Raw genomic sequence first — 15,992 nt, 5'->3', positions numbered from 1 at the left:
GCATTGCAACATTGAACTGATCAATGTCTAAGCCAGTGGTTTTCAAACATTTTTTTCTGGTGACCCAGTTGAAGAAAATTGATGCCCTTGACCCAACGGACCTGGAGATGAGGGGTTTGGGGTGTGGGAGGGACTCAGGGCTGGGGCCGGGAATGAGGGGCTCAGGGTGTGGGACGGGCAGATCTGGGAGTCCAGGCTCAGGTGGGGATAAAGGGTGCAGGGGGCGCTTAGGGCTGGGGCAGGGTGTTGAGGTGCAGGAGGGAGTCAGGGCTCTGGGCTGGGTGTGCAGGAAGGGGCTCTGGGTTTGGGGGGGGCTTAGGGCTGGGGCACGGGATTGGGGCACAGGCTTACCTCAAACAGCTCCTGGTCAGTGGCGCAGCAGGGGTGCTAAGGCAGGCTTCCTGCCTGTCCTGGCATCGTGGACCTTGCTGCACCCTGGAAGCAGCCCGCAGCAGGTCCGACTCCTAGGCAGAGGCGCAGGCCTCTTGCCCACAGGCACTGTCCCGCGCCTCCCGCCAGCTACTATTGGCCAGGAACCAGCCAATGGGAGTACGGAGCCGGTGCTCAGGGCAGGGGCAGCGCATGGAGCCCTGTGCCCCCCTCCCCCTCAACTAGGACCTGGATCTGCTGCTAGCTGCTTCCAAAGCACAGCGTGGTGTCAGAACAGGTAGGGACTAGCCTGCTTTAGCACCACCGATGGGACTTTTAATGGCCTGGTTGGCAGTGCTGACCAGAGCCACTGCGACCCAGCACCTTACATTCCGCAACCCAGTACTGGGTCACGATCCACAGTTTGAAAACCACTGGTCTAAGCACCTTTGAGGATTTGGGCCAATGTGTCTTCTGTTCTCCAGCACCGCTATATCTAGAGCAGGGGTTCCCAAACTTGGTTCGCAGCTTGCTCAGGGGAAGCCCCTGGCAGGCCACGAGATGTTGTGTTTACCTGAGCATCCGTAGGTTCGACCACTTGCAGCTCCCAGGGACCGTGGTTCGCCATTCCCAGCCAATGGGAGCTGCAGGAAGCGGTGGTGCGGGCCACGCCTCTTCCCGCAGCTCCCATTGGCCAGGAACGGCGAACTGCGGCCCCTCGGACCTGCGAGCGGCCGTAGCGATGGACGATCAGGTAAACAAAGCTTCTCGCGGCCTCCCAGGGGCTTACCCTGAGCAAGCTGCAAACCAAGTTTGGGAACCCCAGTCTAGAGACTATTACGTCCCAATTCATGAGACGTTGCTTCTATGGCTTCTATTGCCGTCCAAGGTTCCCAGCCTCAATCCCAGATTACCAGTTGTCAGAATCGACTTGAAAGGGCTGAGAACCACAATCCTCAGTCAGATGGATATTCAGCCTGCCCCAAAGAAGTAAACCAAAAAGAAAAACACCTCCCATGAGTTTCACTTATCCCCAGAACTCACCCCACCCCAACATTAAAGATCTAATAATAGGAATAAAAAGAATAGACAGATAATCTTGTGCCCTAATTCTGCTTTTGACCCAGACTAGCTCCTTAAAATTAGAAAGGGTTTTTAAGCCCTAGACCTTTGCAATCCAAAGAAGTCACTTACCTCAAGACAAGTCTCAGAAATCAAAAAGCAAGAAAAGGCTTTGTCACTTAGTTTATTGTTCCCAAAAGAAGAGGGAACTGTCCCTCTTGAGGAAGATGACACTCCAGGGGACTTCTCCTGTACCTCTAACCTCAGCAACCAGAGGTAGTGAAGGATGACAAAAACTCCAAACAAAAGCATATTGCCTCAGAATCTAAGCTATCAGTTTAATCCACCTGTGAGGAATGGCCTCTCCTGCAGTGGAGGAAACATAAGGGAAAATCTTACCTGATCAATTTGGGTTTTGGACCCTTCATGTTTCACAACTTATTCCGACCCTCACTTGGTAGATTGTCTAAGAAATTGCAGAATTAAGCTATATTTCAGACATGATGCCAGTAGCTGAAGGCTCAGTTACAAATGGTTTACATTTTATATGCTGAAGTATTTTGGTTAACAAAAAAAAATTAATCTTTCATAGTTTTGGAAATTATCATTCTGGGAAACGTTCAAAGGCAGTATGCTCCAGTCAGGACCAAAGGTTTTGTCTGCCTGTCAAATCACATTACAGGAGAAGAAACCCATGTGAGACTGTGGGATATGAAGAGTCCAAGAAAGGAAACTCTCCGATAAGACTAGAATTTCCCTTCCTGGCAATTATACTATATTGAAGCATTCTTAAAGCTAAAATGTGCCATGCAAAAGGAAAACCACAAGATGGTGCTCTTGAAACATTGCACAAAGTCAGTTTCATAAACTTCCTTTTGCTGGCATCATCAGGAATCTCTTAATCCATTTTCCTTAGACTGATGGCATTGAAACTGATCATTAACTTGATAAGGATTTTGCAATCAAAAATTAGTGTTCAGAGTATTAATTTTAAATTAGTAGCTCAAACAAACAAACAAACTTGAATTTAAGCTCTGATTTTAATCTTTGGTTCCAAAAGTAATGTTCATTCTCAACTGTTGATAGCAGAGGCAATCCTCTTTTGTTATCTCTATTGGATGAAGTGTAGGCTACCTACCTAAAAGGCTAATAGTGCTGTTTGGTAAAATGTATGCATCTTATTCAAGCAGTGACTTGCTTTAATAAAATTAAATTTCTTCAGAAACTTCATTGTTACCACAAAAGTTATTAAATGTTATGGGCCAAGTCCTGGCCCCCATCTCTGTGCCCTTTGTACCACTCTGAAGACACAAAGGTGGTGAAAAGCTGAGAAGGGCGTGGGAATAATAAAGAATTGGCCCAACGCAGCTGACTCCCTACTAGAGTTATGCGAAGAACTGATTTTTCACCACACCAAAACTTTTTTAAAATGTTTTTTATGGGGGGGAAGGCGGGGAGTGGAGGGTCAAACAAAATGTTTTCTTCAGTCTGAAATGAAATGGCTCATTTTGCTTTTGAGGTTTTAAAAACATCCTTAAGATAAAACTGAAGTAAATTTAAAAACAAAATCCATTTTGAATAGAAAAATTAAAATGTTTCATTTGGAAATGTCAAAGCAAAATGTTTCAATTTTTCTAACATTTGTGCTTGATTGTTTTTTGATCAAAGCAAGTTGTAAAATTCAAAAGTTTGGGGCTAAACATTTCATCCAGCTCTGCTCACCGTCTTTTGCACAGTGGCTGTTTGGGGACAAGCAGGGGGAAGGATCATTAGGCTGCTGTATCTTATGCTGTGTGCCAGACTGGCTCCTTCCCTCCCCCATTTCACGTCCCACAGCAAGTGCAGCTTGGCCAGGCCTGGGGTCCGACTGAATATCTCTATTTTACTAGGCTTTCACTCATTCAACGTTCACGTAAGCTATATAATAACATTACACTGGCTGTTTCTGAGTGACGTCGGAAGTGTTAGTTTTGACCAAAAAAGCCCTAAATGGCTAAGGAGGGCTGACAGAGTTCCTCTCTCTTTGTGCCATACTGCCATAGATGAAATCAGCAGAGACACTTGAACCGAAGGCTCACGTGGTATGTACAAAAAGGTGCTATGGATTGGGCAGACTCTGTGATGTGCATGTGCTCTCAGGTTTGGAAATCAGTCCCCACCCACAGTGCAACATAGACTGAATCAGATGGCCTGTGGGGTATGAAGAAAAGCTCTTCCCTGCCCCCACAAGGCACTTAAAAATGGTAAGGAGGGGGAATTTATAAAGGTGGGGAATCGATGGAAGGGGAAAAGGAGTTGAGCCTTTGCCTGGCTTTGTTGCTCGGAGTGGGTTATATTGAATTGTACTGATGCACTTTAATTATGTTCAGGTATTAATTCTGTTGTACTTTTAAGTTATGTCAAGGGCACGGATAGCAAATGGATAGACATTCTTATTTAGTATGTTTATATAGCCCTAAATAAACAAAAAAGTTAAAACAAACAAAATCTCTAAAAGGCACGTGGATTTTTTTTACAGTTACCTTTATTAGGATTTTATACTCTCAATAACAAAATATTCCACTTAGCTACATCGTCATATGGATTTTTTTCAAACAGCTAACACTTTTTATCCCATGAAGATGGTTTCTGCTTCCTTGGAATATTCCTTTCTTTCACTGATTTTTGTAAAATACTACATTGAAATCAAAACTTGTTGATGTGCTGTATAATAAAAGTCAATAAGTTGCTGGTAAAGTAAGTTTCACTAATAAACTGAATAAACAAGTAATTGAGAGATTTTTCCAGGATACAGTATCTTCATTTGCTACCTTAATTTTGTTCACTGCTTAACAGAGGAAGACTAGTTTTCTGCTTTCTCTACATAGTTTCTTGAATTAGAATGAAATAGTTCAACTTTAGGTTTCAGAGTAGCAGCCGTGTTAGTCTGTATCCGCAAAAAGAAAAGGAGGACTTGTGGCACCTTAGAGACTAACAAATTTATTTGAGCATAAGCTTTCGTGAGCTACAGCTCACTTCATCGGATGCATTCCGATGAAGTGAGTAGCTCACGAAAGCTTATGCTCAAATAAATTTGTTAGTCTCTAAGGTGCCACAAGTCCTCCTTTTCTTAGTTCAATTTTAGAAAGTATTCTTTTTATACTAGAAGTAGAGGTTACTGCAGAGGTTAGCTGGTTTATTAATTTCTAGGAACTCTACATTGATAGGGCTGATCAGCAATTTTCATCAGTGCTGTTTAACTTTCCTGGTATCTTCAGCAGCAAATATATTTTTGAATAATTCTCCAGCCCTGAAGCGTATCATGGTGGGCATGACTGATGGTTGATCTGTAGTTACCCATGTCATTGCAGCATCCAACTTATTTGTACTTGAACATGTGTCTGAGGTGCAAATGTGGGTAAAATATGAGGTGGAGTAAGTGCTTGCTGATAAGTCTTTTCACTGCTTGCAATGTAACTTTGTCCTTATGTATTCTTTTCTGTAGTGGCTCCTAAAATTCCTTCCAAATTTCAACCCCAGCAACAATGTAACTGCTTGTCTGGTTGCAGTTAGATGGAAGCAATTGAAATGGGTTTCCATGAACTGAGCATGTCTCCTACATTTCTCTCCCAGTGCTTTGTTTACTTCTTGGCAGTGATGGTGCCATCTGTTTTGCCATAATTTCACTCACAAAGTATCATCATGATAGGCCAGTTCTTAACAAAGTGATCAAAACAAACAGCCACCAGATTCCACTCTACATCTTGGGGTAGGAAAATTTTGACCCTCTGGCTGTTTTATAGAAGCTGATGCAGACTGGTTATTCCAAAGTATTTTACAATTTCAACAATGTTTTCTTTTATTTCTGGGACACTTCAGTCTTTGGGTAAAAGAGGCATCAGGTGATACTGCAACCTTAGCTAATAAGTTTCAAAAGCAGAAAGGATTCTCCTATCACCACATGGGCTATTTAAGAGTCTGGCAGAATTGCAGTCTGCACTCAAAGGAAGGGTGTCTGCTGGACCCCAGAGGGGGATAATAGTGTGTGTGCACTCTCTCTGTACATGAAGAAGCTCAGGGACACAGTCTGCTTTCCTGAGACAAAATGCCTCCTGACAATCCCTCCAGGGTGGTGCTTCTCTCTATGGGCTACAACCAGTGTGCACTGTTTGTTCAATCTAACCCAGAGGGATTCTCCAGCTGTTTTCAGGAGTGTGAATTAAATCAGTTTCTACAAAAACAAACAGAAGTCCTAGTTTTGTGCATTCTGGCTACATACACAGCCTTTTTCCTCTTAGCTGAAGTTGGGGAAACAGCAGCTCAGGCTTCACTCAATTTATCATTATCCCTCTCTTGTAGTTCTCCAGTCCACCAGAGAGCACTGTAGCAAAGGCAGAAAAGTCAAGAGCTGATATTTGTAACATAAAACAAAATAAGCAGAGGATCTTTGATCCTGTCTTTACACGTAAAGAAGCAGTAAAAGGCACAGCACAAGCAAAGGTGTCAACTATAGCTCTCTGGAACTCAATAGAGCCTTTATTACGCTTTCTTATGGTTAGAGATAGTTCCTCCTAGGATTACTGCATTAGTATATTTCTTAGGACAACATTGTTGCCTGATTGCAATATTTTTGTTACAAACTTCAAGTTTTTCTCACTTATTTTTCTTAGTTCCATTGTATTGGTATGTACTCGTTTATAATTCTGTGCATTAAAATATACTCTTGGAAGAGTGAGTTTTGTGTTGGATAATAGGAGTTTAATATTTCATAACAAAAATATGGGGGCGGGCAAGAGGAAGTAAGCTGATGTCCAAACCACAGCCAGCTTGTGCACACATGTTCTGTATCAAAATGCCATCTTATGGACACCGCAGCTATGAAAGAGGAAGTAGGCTGGACAGAGCCATGGAGGCAGATTAAGATAAGCACTTCTTAGAATAACATACTGAATTCAGATTCATTCATTATGCTGTTGATGTAATTGTTAAACAAAAGTAATTCACCTAAGATTGCCTGCTTCCTCAAGAATACTACATGATGTATTTCAGATGATGTTTCTGAAATACTAACCAGCCAATATTTCTGGAGGTCTGTGAGGGAAAGATTTGTGTAAGATCTGAGCTCTTCCTAGCAAACTGCAGTTTATTCCATATTTGCTACCTTCGTCCCCCTTTTTCAGAATTCCATAGTTTTATTTGTTCAAATCTCCCATGATGCAACCACTTCCCTCCACCAGGAGGAGAGACTGTGAAGATGGGAGATGTAGTCTGCCCAGGAAGCCCATCATACAGAGCAGAATGAGAGCATAAAGACACCCCAACTATAATTCCCACAAGACACCAAGGCAGCAGTTCAGACCTGAAATGTTTTGGCTTTCAACTTTTAATTGAAAAATGTTCATTTTCTGAGCTGCTCAAATCATCACTAAATTAGAGCATAGATTATTAGATAGGGCTAATTTTGCATATCTTATTATATCACAGTACTTAAATCAAGGGAACTTGTGTGTACCCTTTGATCAAGTCAATCAGTTATAGTGTGAGGAAGAAATAATTTTCCTTTGATAGGACTAAGGAAGAGGATAAAACAAATCATTTGACTCCTCAAGTTAACGTACTGCCTTTGTGTAATTTTCTAATCAGGGAATTTACCCCAAACACTGGTGTATCATTCCCTTTACCAAGTTTAGCGTGTAACTTGTATTTTCTGTCTGCCTTTGCATTTAAGCATTTCAAAAGTGCCTATCATCATGCATTGCCAAAGTCTTGAGCACTGTCTTTTATTTTATGTTGTTTTTACTTAATAGATTATTGTATGGAAAGAGCAATGAATATTGTAACCTTGTATATAACTGCTAAGTATGATAATTGTTGTTACCTGTTGAAACTCTGGATTTCTGTGCTCATTTTTTTCTTTTTCCACTAGAGGTCGCAGTAACACCTTTTCAATAAACTACATGAGTGAGGAACTCTCATCCAAGGGACTATAAGGTAGCTTTATAGTGCATGAATCATAATGCAAACAGTATGATTCAAGGCCTGTGAGAGACACCTTGTACATTTAATGTCCGTTTATGAAAGTCTATCTCTGTTTAGCTAATTGCATTATGCTACAGTTTTTCCTTAGTCATACTTAGAACTCATTTTCAAGCTTGTCCCAGGACACCAAATTACTGGGGAAGAAATCAGTTGCAATTTGCTTACAAATATATTTTAAACACCAGCTGCTTGCAAAAGAACATACAAATTATTTCAGATCGGAACGCTTTGCATTGCCCAAACCAAAACATATTTACATTAAGACAGTGGAATAATGTAGCACTAGCTCCCTCTGATACACTTACTTGGTGTGACCAGGTGCTGACATGAAAATGAAAGACTCTTCCTATGGCTCATGTATCTCTGCCATTCTTTACTGCACTTAATGACTGTGTAATGGGTCATTACATAAATTATAGCGAGAAAAGCTTGCTCTGGTGGGGAGAAACAATCTGATGGCAGAGTTGTTATATGTTGAAGGAAAACAAAGCAATGAAAATAAAGCAAGGTTTCCTGTGTCACAACATAGATTCTAGATAGCAATTTTGAACAGCAGTTGGTTGCTAATAATTCTAGTCTCCCCTTCTCATGTTAAGGTAACACTTTACTTTCATTTAAATTGTGTGTGTGTGAATTTAATGCATGTGACAGTTGCCTGACGGACAGTCCTAAAGACTGAAGTCCAGTATTTATTGTACAGTTACAGCATGGGCAGAATCTGTACAAGTTTCCATGCTTGTGTGCCTCAATCTTAAACTACCAGGATCTCCTCTACATGCGAGAAGCGAGTATTATCTTATAGATGTACTGTGGTTCGCTGCTCCAGGCCAATGGGAGCTGCTGGAAGCGGCGCGGGCTGAGGGACGTACTGGCCGCTGCTTCCAACAGCTCCCATTGGCCTGGAGCAGCGAACCGCAGCCACTGGGAGCCGCGATCGGCCGAATCTGTGGACGCGGCAGGTGAACAAACTGGCCTGGCCCACCAGGGGCTTTCCCTGCACAAGTGGTGGAACAAGTTTGGGAACCACTGAGTTAAAGCATTTGAAAAATAAAGTATTAAATCAGGCTTACATTTTAACATCCCTTTAGCTGGAGAAAGTTTTAGAAGGAAAAAGCCCCTTGTTTGACCATCTTAGATGGTATCAAAGATGGTAATAACTGTGCTCTGTGAGGAAAAAAGAAGTTAGTTGAGATGGGCTGGATCTATTATTGTTGCTGTTGTTGTTTATGTCTCACCCCATTTCCTAAGAAGATAAAACAAGACAAACACATTATGTGAGGAGAGAAAAGAACAGCAAAGATAAAAAATGCAGCTTCTGTCTCTGGTATTGACTTACACTTGCAATCTCACTGCTGGAAAAACACAGGCAAGGCACAGTCTTATCAGCCACTCTAAGACTTGGCAAATTTGGACCAGCATTGGGCTGTTTAGGGCATTGCTTTTATTTGCCCCTGTCTGATCACAGTCTCATAGCAAGACAGCAAAATATGTAATCCTGCCTGGCTAAGCCGGACTCTTATTAGACAGAAGGAAAACAACAGGGCAAGGAGAAATAAGGCAGGATTGAAAGGGACACACGGTGGGAGGGAAACAAAGCCCCATATCCCAGTTGGTGTTTGGGATTCAACTGGCGCTGGTGGAGATAGCAATGTCATTTGGGTCCTTCTCTCTGGCCAGGTCTGGTCAAGACATGTCTCAGGATCAAGAAAGTCTGTGGTCCCAGGAGATGGTGGAGGTGGTAGCCATGATGGCAAAGCTCACTCCAGTAGCCAATTTTTCTCCCCAAAGTCTGTTTCTTTAACGACCTACAAAGGGAGTGATGGATGGATAGCCTATTCGCTGATTATTTTGTCCACCATTTAGGCCTAGTTTCTGACACACCAATTTTGGTTCACTGATTTCTGGTTCCACACTTTTGTACTCTTTTGTTTACTGACTTAACACAGTTCCCGGTTATATCAATGGGCCTTTTTATTTGGACTAATTCAGTCTTTCTGTCTCCCTTTCATACCTTTTCCCATCCCCATTTGTTACTATAGGTTATTATGACATCTTATGACATTTTGCATACTTTTTCAGTTGAGGGCACAATTAGGGTAAATTTGTAGACTCGATTATTACAACACTACTGACATTCCACAGCATTATTGCTGTTCGTGTTGGGAAGACTCTGCATGCCACAGTAAATATTTATTGTGGACCTAAATATTTTTGTGTAAGACTCTACCATAAAAGTGTGAGACATCACAATGTAAAAAAAAAATCTTTTATAACACTGTTTCTCAGTGGATCTCAAATCACTTTACAAAGGAGGTCAGTGCCACTATCCCCATTTTACAGATAGGGAAACTGAGGTACTGAGCACTGACATGACTGGCCCTAAATCACCCAGCTACAGAGCCAGTGATAGAATGCAGGTTTCCTGAGTCCCAGTCCGGTGCTCTATCTGCTACCATGCATGACCTGAGACATTGTGAGAGTCTGCCAGAAAAACCAGGCTCGACATTCAGAATATTTTTAAGGTAAAATCCAGAATGGAAAACCTTTTTAGGCTTTCTTTTTACACCATAAAGAAAAAGAAGTGGGCACAAATCACATTTTTAGAAAATCCTCTAAGTTCTGAGTAAAAATGTAGGCCCTGATCTCCCCCGCCCCCCGCCCCCAACACTTAATTTCACACAGCCAACTAACCCATTCCCCATCCTAATTTGTTTTTTTATTTAAATAGCAAAAACTGGGAAATCAGGAAGGTAGCTGATGTACAAAATAAAAGCATTTTATACACTCCTTACATATCACTTGTCTGTCAATTACTGCCAAGTTAATATGAAAAAATGTTACTTTTTCAGGTCAAACTTTAAGGGGTTGGTTCACAAAACGTGGATGTGTGGGGTTTTGGTTGGTCGGTTTTGTTTTATATTTCTACATTAGTTATTTTTTCCATGTGTTTTCTGTAGCTCCCCATTGTCTCACATACTGTATTCCAAGTGTGCAAAAACAGTTAAGTAGCTCACATTTGCACTCCACTAGATTCCAATTCAGAGAAGCCCTTTGTGTGCATTTAACTTGCTTTATACATTGTCTCCTCCCGCCCCCCACCCTTTCCCTGGCAATGTCATATTTAGAAATAATTCAAAATAAAGACATGCCCTCTTTAATGAACCAACCCCCTGATCCACTGAAGATTCAGTGTGAATATCTAGCATTCTTAGTGCTCAGTGCAACCACCAAAGTCATATCACTGCTATGAGATAATCATGAAACAGAACACTCACGGTACAGATATGGGAATGGGTAGCAAGAGGGTACACTTCTTGTGATCATTTGCATGTTAATACACAGAATGCTCTTCCAAGTCAGAGTGCTCTCATGGTAGTGTCGTAACTCTAGAATAAAAAATGGAAAGGTTTGGCTGCTGTTTTGGATGCACAGAGTCACTTTTTGGGTGCTCTGCTAACCAAAACTGAGAAACGGCTTGCTCCACTTTTAGCCTCCATTCCCGTAATGAGTGTGGACTGCAGTGGACCTACTCAGCTTTGTCTTCAGAAGAATAGATTTCCTTACAATTCTTCTCATCTATGGTAGGTTAAAATGTTTGTTTATATTCCAGGATTGGGCAAGGCTGACTTTAAAGTACTTTGTACCATTACATGATTCTGATGTAAAGTGAGATATTTTACCAGTTCATTTCCTTGCCAATACCCAGAAAGCTGGTATCTAAAATCAAAACTAAGTTTGAGGCATATTTTTAAGAGGTTATAGCAAAAAAACATATACAAAATATTTAAGGAGCAAACAGCTGTTGTATATGAATAAACAGTAGTGAAAAGTATTGAAGTGCTAAGTGAAATGATGACAAACTCTGGTACTATTAAAAAACATTGGCTGGTAGGAGAGTTAGCACATTCAATTACAGCTTCATCCTGGGCAGACAATTTGTTTGAAGATTAGAGCAGGACTAATTTACAGTGAGTCTGTGTCTTTTGCTTGCAGTGGGAAATTATAAGACCCATACTCCCTCAGCACCCAGTGAGTGCCCATAGTAGGCTAGATAGACCCTGGAGTGCTGTGAAACCTGTCCAGAGAAAGCATTTTAAAATAACTTTATTTTATTTGTGTTATGCCTTAGACTTCAGACAGCTTTGGATCAGGCTTCAGATGGGTAGAAGAGGACAGCAGGTGTTTTACTGTGAGTCTTTCTCTCTTGTGTAGTCCCTGGGAATCAATGAAATGTCTTAATTCTAAATGTAAGGAAGACCTGTCTCATTCTCCATCTAAGAAACAACTAGGATAATCGGTGACAGATTTCTAGTTCAAATTTATAACACTCTTTGGATTAACCAGTCATATGGAAGTGCAAAGAGATCTTCAGAAAAATACACTTATAAAGAAAGGTGGTCATAACATGGAAAAGAAAGTGTGCAAATGTTCTTGAACATTTTCTTTTCAGTTTTCATTGAAATTTCATTCTTTTTAAAAAATATTCCAGCCAACTCTACTTATTACTTCAGGTTAAAGAATCGTTCTTTTCCAGGGGTTTCTATATAGGCATCTGTCACTGTTCCTGTTCCTTTGAAGATCTCTTACTCAAGGCTAATACATGCATTATATCAGTCACAATCCTCCACTATAAGTTGTGATTAGAGCTAGATGAAATACGGGGGAAATATTTTGCAGACTCTTTTTGAAATTTTGCAGTTGTTTCCATTTATCAGTGTTCAAAATGGATCCATTTTCCACATTTTGTGACATTTTCCATATTTTAATCCTCATTTTTATCAAGATTTTCAATTTTTTACCCAAAAAAGAACAGCATGTTTTGATTAAAATGAACTTTCTAATATGGTTTTGATATACATACTTGTAAAATATGCAGTTAAAATCACAGAAAATATTGAAACAAATAGAAAATTACCATAATGTTGACAAGTTTTGGCAACAGGTTTCATTTTTGACCAAAAAAAGGAAAAAATTTGACCCACTTTAGTTTTGATCTTTCTTTGGTCTTTGATCACTTAAGTCTGAATTCCGGTAAAATTGTCATAGAGCTAAAATGAAAGCCCATTTGTCAAAGACAATGGGATTAGACAGATGATAGACACAGTATAAGAACTGCACTTTAAATTCTTCAGAAATTCATGGAACTATCACAGAAGTGCTCAATACAGCATGTCACATTCCAGATCAAAAAGATGCATAACTAAAACGTGTGTTTAATTAAAAGCACAGTATTTCCTTATAAGACAGCACGAATCTCATGATTTCCTGGTAGCAAGCACTATACCTGGTAATGCTTGCAGAATCAGAAGAAAAAGTAGGTCACAATTTCAGTTCTTTTCACATTGATAAACCTTCATAAAACATACCTTTGAAAGTTACTTAAACCCAGCAAGTGAGGGTGTCTGTTTAAAGTTTAACATAACAAGAGGGTCAACCCCAAAAGCCTGTCCCAAGCATGTCTTTCGGGGGCCTGCATATAGCTCATTGCAGGATTGAGATGCAAAACATTAAGGACTGTGAACCTAAATGTGAGAAAATCAAAAAACTCTGTCACAAACCTCTGCAAACCCAAACTGCCAATTATGACATATAGAATATGCCAGAGAGCTAGGCAATGTAAAGGCAGCTCGGGAAAATGAAGGGCCAAATCCTTCCCTGGTGCACCACCAGTGTACTCAGTAGTGTCACACGAGAGATGAATTTCTCAAAGCGTTTGCTGCACTGCTGTGTGAGACAGTTACAAAGAACCAGTCCCCCTCAGATTCTAACGTTAGTGTTATTCGACTCTTTTGAAGTTAGAGCCATTTTTTCAAATTGATGAGTGTTGGTTCTCTGAGTGAGATGAAAGCATCATTTTAATTTCACATTACAACTTAGATGGCGTCAGTTTTGAATTCAGAATAAAAATAGGACTTTTGCTTCAGATTAAACTGAACGAATAGAAAAAAGAGAATAAAATTCCCTCCAGTAAGTGTAATTGGATATAGTTGGATATTTAGTTAAGGGAAGGAAGACTTGATAATGGAAGATGTCATCTAGTTTGCTTAGCTTTATTGTGTACCTTATAAAATCTTAAATTCTATTGTCAGTTTAGGGCTTTGTATAATTTTAATACAACTTTTTGTGTTTTAATCCCTGATCCCCATCATCTTATTCCCATCATGCTGCTGATATGGCAGGTTTAAACACTTTCCAGGGCCTTTCATGAGCTTTCACGTTAAGACCCTCTGAATCAGCAGACTTGACCTCTGAAAAGGTCCTCTTAGTCAGTGGCCACCAGGGGCCAAGTACAAAAGAGTCAGACTAATTTTTAAAAAAGAGTTTACTAAACCTTCCTACACTCCTGGTTTTTATTCCTCTAGAATCTGAGGATGAAACAGAACTAAAAGATACAGCTGGGCAGTTTGCTGTCAATCCCAGTGCTGGAAGAGTTAATGAAACATCTGTTGGTTTGGTATTGCTAAGTCTGAAGTAGATGAAGATCTCTTGATAAAGTTACTTTCTTTGGTTTATTATTTGTTTGCTCCTTGGTTTATCTGTCCTGGAGCTCTCCTCCTCTAGACTAACTATTATTATTTATATTGTGGTAACACTTAGAGGACCCAAAATTCTTACCACTGTATATACATACAGTAAGAGACAGTCCCTGCCTGAAGGAGCTTAGGATCTAGAGATACTAAAGGTGGGAGGGGAAACAGAGGACCAGAGATTTTTCCAAATCTCTGCAAACCCAAGATCAGTGGCAGAACCAGAACTAGAACCAATGCCATATCCACTAGACCATACTGCCTTAATTCTATTTACTGTACAGTCTTAGCCTGTAGGTTGAATTCTAAGGACTAACATTGAGTTTCTATAAAAAGGACACGCGCGAGTTGCAGAACAGATAGCATTTCATTGTTCCAAGTTAACACATACAAAATTAAAAATATATATGATAGGTGAGAAATTTAAATATAGAAGTTTTGTTTTGTTAGAAGACATTGGGTTTATCAACATTAATAAAAGTTGCACTGGTGTATTTATGTCAATGGAGCTACACCAGTGCAAAGCCCTAATGTAGACATGTATATTGGCACAAAGTGGGGCTTAAGCAGGATAGCATAATTTGTCATGTCCTAGTTTAGACAGGGTCATTGTCCACTGGCATGTCCTGCAATCCCTTATTCACAAAGATAGTCCTTGCTGATTCAAGTTGCTCCATTGACCAAGTTGCAACCATGAGTAAAAACAATTAGCATGGATTAGTACTTGCAGGGTCCAGGAAAAAAATAGAAAAAAAGGATTGTAAAACTGATTAGTGATCACTTGCTGAATTAAACTGCCCCATTGTAAGCCCCCATTTGCACTGGTTCAGCACGCCTACATTAGGGGTTTGCACTAGTGTAAATGCCCCTGGGTAGTTACACCAGTGAGAATTTTCATAATGTAGACAAGACCATTTATGCCTGTGCAAAGTGAGTATGCATCACTACCATTCTGATCTGGTAACATTTCACACCCACTTTGCACTGGGGTAAATGACCACACAAAGTACAAGCCATCTGAGACTCAGATCCCTTATTGGTAGTTTCAGCAGAGACCAAGCATGAGGTGGGCATGCAGAGCCTGATTCTTGGCTCTGGCCAGGGAGTGTTCTGAGCAATGTGTGGAGGAGGATAAAAATAAAGATTGAAAGCATCTTTGCACTTCCCTGCTCCTGGCCATTCTGCACCAGACTGATACCCCAGAGCAAGTTAGAGCAGCAAGAAGGTCCCTCTGACTTACAGCAGCTGCAAATGGCCCCCAAGGGCCATTATAACAATCAAGATCACAATGCACATGAATGCATAAAAGGTACTTAAAAAACAAAAACAAATTGCAGTGCTAGGTCATCAGTGTTACAAGCCTTTTGCCTATTCTTTTCCTCAGTTCTGCAAATGCTAACTTGTGTTAGTGATGTTCTTTACTTCTGGTTGCACTGAAACCAGTGGGACCACTTGAATCAGTAAGGACTCCTTGCAAGAGCCCTGGCTTGCAGAATCAGGCTCATAGACAATATGGCCTTGAGGCATGGTTGCCCTGCACCTTGTGGTGTCCTTTACACTGCTGTAAACTGGGTGTAAAAAGCTACCAAATCAGAACTGTTTTGCACCAGCATTGCACTCACTTTGCACAGGTGTCAATGATGATTAGACAGAGTGCAGAGTCACAGCGAATCAGGCCTAATCTTAATAATCATGGCAATTTGGGGGATCACAATAAAGATGCCAATACCCTGATGTACATGCAAAGCAAATGTCCTCCAGAGCTGGAGAAAAGGCAGGCACAGGGAGACAAAAAACGTCTTTATTAAATAAAACAAGAGCCAGGAACTTCTACTTTACATCAGAGATTTAACAAAAAAGATTATCATTTGGCTTCCATGTTGGGCTGAATTCCAGCACAGAGCTTCTGTGTCACGGATAATTATTCATTTCCAAAACTCATTTGAGAAAGATAGCAGAGCTCAAGATAAGAAAATTTAGCTGAATTTAAATGTTTGCCTGGTTATATTAACAAAA

This window comes from Lepidochelys olivacea, assembly GCF_965140295.1.
Source record: "Lepidochelys olivacea isolate rLepOli2 genome assembly, chromosome: 3".
Classification (NCBI taxonomy): Eukaryota; Metazoa; Chordata; order Testudines; family Cheloniidae; genus Lepidochelys; species Lepidochelys olivacea.
Note: the sequence above shows the minus strand (reverse complement) of the source record.